We start from the raw sequence: 3,792 nt of genomic DNA on the forward strand, positions 1-3,792 counted from the left end.
GAGAATAGCAGATAGCTATTGAGTGAGAGTCGCTGACAGAGATGCCAGATTATGACAGAGTGATCATTGGCCCATTGCACAATGTCAGAGTAGGCATTGGCGGATATGTCAAGTCTATGGCGGATATGCCAAGACAATAGATATTTGATTTATATTGATGTTGCTTAGGAATGGATCGATTCCTATCGCGGAGATTCGGTATATTATAATATCCAGGAACCGGGATCTCTATATTAGAAATGAGTTGAGTCTGAGATGACGAGTCAAAGAGTTTTATCTATATTCACTAATGTGTCATAAATTATGATTTATGTTTGGTGATACATGGTTTATGCTTTTGTATATGATTTTATGCATTGCATGTATATATTTTTTATACTGGGATTATATTCTCACCGGAGTTATCCGGCTGTTGTCTTGTTTGTATGTGTGCATGACAACATGTGGGACAGGATCAGGGTCAAGAAGAGGATGAGAGAAAGGACAAGTTAGCGTGGTGATCCGGATCAGAAGTAGTTAGGTTTCAGCACTTGATATATAGTAGTTGAACCCTAGTTTCGTTTGTTGTATGTTGTACAACACTTGTACTTTTATACTGATGTGTATACTAGATTGATTCCAGTACGTTCCGCATTTTTAAAAAAAAAAATTTAGACCCTGTTTATCTTTATTGGATTGAATTATTCCCAAAGAATAATTAAGAAATGGATTAGCGTCCGGGTCCCCACACCATCGGTTTGAGGATGGAACGCTGTACTGAATAATAACTTGGTCCCCATCGCTGCATAAAAACTCTTCCAAAAAGATGACGTGAATCTCGGATTTCTATCAGAAACAATAGACACAGGAATCCCATGCAGACGAACTATCTCTCGAATATATAAGTCGGCGTACTGGATCATGATAAAAGTCGTCTTAATAGGCAAAAAATGTGCTGATTTCGTAAGACGATCAACTATCACCCAAATGGCATTGAATCCCTTAATAGTCTTTGGTAATCCCACAACAAAGTCCATAGTGATGTTTTCCCATTTCCACTCGGAAATAGGAAGTGGCTTAAGCTTTCCTGCTGGCCTCTGATGCTCTGTCTTAAATTGTTGACACGTCAAACACTCGGATACAAATCTCAGGATGTCTCTCTTCATGCCTGGCCACCAATATAACAACTGCAAATCTTTGTACATTTTTGTGCTACCCGGGTGAATGGAATAAGGTGTGTCATGAGCTTCCTTCATAATAATATCTCTCAAAGAATCGTCACTAGGAACCCATAAGCGATCTCGATAACGAACTATACCATCAACCTCTGAATATAATTTCCGACCTTTGGCATCATCTTTGGCTCTCCACTTTTGCAATTGCTCATCAGTAGACTGTCCATCACGAATTCTGTCTCTCAAAGTCAACTGGACTGATAATGTGGCAAGATTAGGGGCCTCGCCCCTAGCATAGACTGCAAGCTCAAACCGCTGTATCTCGGACTGCAACGGTCTTTGAAGTGATAATTGAGTGATAACTGCTGCTTTTCTACTCAATGTGTCTGCCACCACATTAGCTTTTCCCAGATGATAGCTAATCCCACAGTCGTAGTCCTTTACTAACTCAAGTCATCTGCATTGTCTCATATTCAGTTCCTTCTAGGTGAAGAAGTATTTTAGACTTTTGTGATTGGTGAATATTTTGCACTTCTCCCCATAAAGGTAGTGTCTCCAAATCTTCAATGCAAAAACTACTGCTGCAAGCTCTAGATCATGAGTAAGGTAGCTTTTCTCGTGAATTTTCAACTGTCTCGACGCATAAGCTATGGCTAGGTCATTTTGCATCAGAATTGCGCCCAAACCAAGTTTAGAAGAGTCGGTATAAAGAACATACTCCGCTTGCCCCGATGGCATAGATAACACTGTGTCGATATCAAGGCTTGCTTCAACATGTCAAAACTGTCTTGACACTCGGGTCACAAAAAAAACTTTGCATTCTTCTTTGTCAAAGCGGTCATGGGTACCGCTATAGATGAGAACCCCTGAATAAACTTGCGATAATAGCCAGCCAGTCCCAAGAAACTGCGAATCTCGGTAACACTCTTAGGTACTGGCCACTCTTTCACTGCCTCAACCTCGCTTGGATCAACTTCAACGCCATCGCTAGAAATGATGTGGCCTAAGAATTCCACTCTATCAAGCCAAACCTCGCACTTTCTAAATTTTGCATAAAGCTTTCTGTCTTGTAGTACTTGCAGTGCTATCCTCAAATGACGACTATGCTCCTCTTTGTTTCTCGAATAGATCAATATATCATCAATGAAGACTGTAATAAACTGATCCAGATACGGCTGAAATACGCGATTCATGAGATCCATAAAGATCGTTGGCGCATTAGTCAGACCGAATGGCATGACCATAAACTCATAGTACCTATATCTAGTACAAAATGTCGTCTTGGGAACATCCGACTCTCTTACTTTCAACTGATGGTACCCAGATCGAAGATCAATCTTAGAAAATATCGATGCTTCTTGCAACTGATCAAATAAATCTTCAATTCTTGACAGTGGATACTTATTTTTTATAGTGACCTTGTTGAGCTCTCGATAATCAATGCATAGACGCATACTACCATCTTTTTCTTCACAAATAATACCCGTGCTCCCCATGGAGAATAACTAGGGCGAATGAAACCCTTGTCTTGCAATTCCTGGATTTGATCTTTTAATCCTTTCATTTCAGCGGGTGCTAGACGATAATGTGCTTTAGATATAGGAACAGTGCCCGACATTAGATCAATAGAGAATTCCATTTCACGATCGGGTGGAATGCCCGAAACGTCTTCGGGAAAGATGATGAAACTTAAAATTAATAATTTATTTTATGTTAAAACCTATATTTTAAAATTTAAGTTTCATTAAAATTATAAAATTATGTTATTTTAGTATTGTTTGTTTATATTTAAATGTCTTACTAAATATGTTTTATTTTCAGGTTTTCTACGTGTTGGTAAAATAATGATAACGCAAGCTAGAAAATTCAAATGGAGGTCATTCAAACATGTTTGCAATCATTGAGAAATTATCTACAACTTTGCAGAAGACATGATTGCCTAAAAAATATGTTAAGATGATCAAATTGTAAAAATATCAAAAGGAGGACAAATTTACTTTCACCATGACCAGCATATAGTAAAAAAACCATAACTATTTCAATATTTAACCAAATGAGGTGAACCAAGTGGTCAAATTCATCTACCAACAATTTTCCACATGTTTGCTGTTTTGAGCAGAGTCAAATTCTGTGATTAATGTCATGGAACAAAGTATTGAAGAAGGGACATGGAATTAAAGTTGGAGGAGACAAAGACTACTATTACAACTACTTAGCATTAATAAATTTTTTGACCCTTTCTCTCATTTGGCCTATAAATAGAGGCCTTGTGCTAGCTTGATATCATTCTATCTCATTGTAAAATATAGTGTGAGTGTGTATAAAAGTTCTAAGTTCCAATATATTTTTCATTTTCCCAATTATGAGTGATGTTTTTAGTGTTGATCAAAAGTAAGCTCATAGAAAGCTAAATCTATTATGTCAAGGTGAAGAGGATGAATTCTTGGTGAAGTAAGATTGTTTATATTTTATATATTCTTTCTTTATTTCTTTTCATTTTGCTAATTTCTTTTTATAGTATGTATAAAAATAAATTATTTGTTTTTATCAATTTACATCAAATTCTTGATACCATTGAAGTGGTTATCTTGATTTGTTGTTTAATTTTGATACAATAAATATTTCATCAATTATTATT

The sequence above is a fragment of the Primulina huaijiensis genome, chromosome 7 (genome assembly GCF_012295235.1).
Source record: "Primulina huaijiensis isolate GDHJ02 chromosome 7, ASM1229523v2, whole genome shotgun sequence".
In the NCBI taxonomy this organism is placed as follows: domain Eukaryota; kingdom Viridiplantae; phylum Streptophyta; class Magnoliopsida; order Lamiales; family Gesneriaceae; genus Primulina; species Primulina huaijiensis.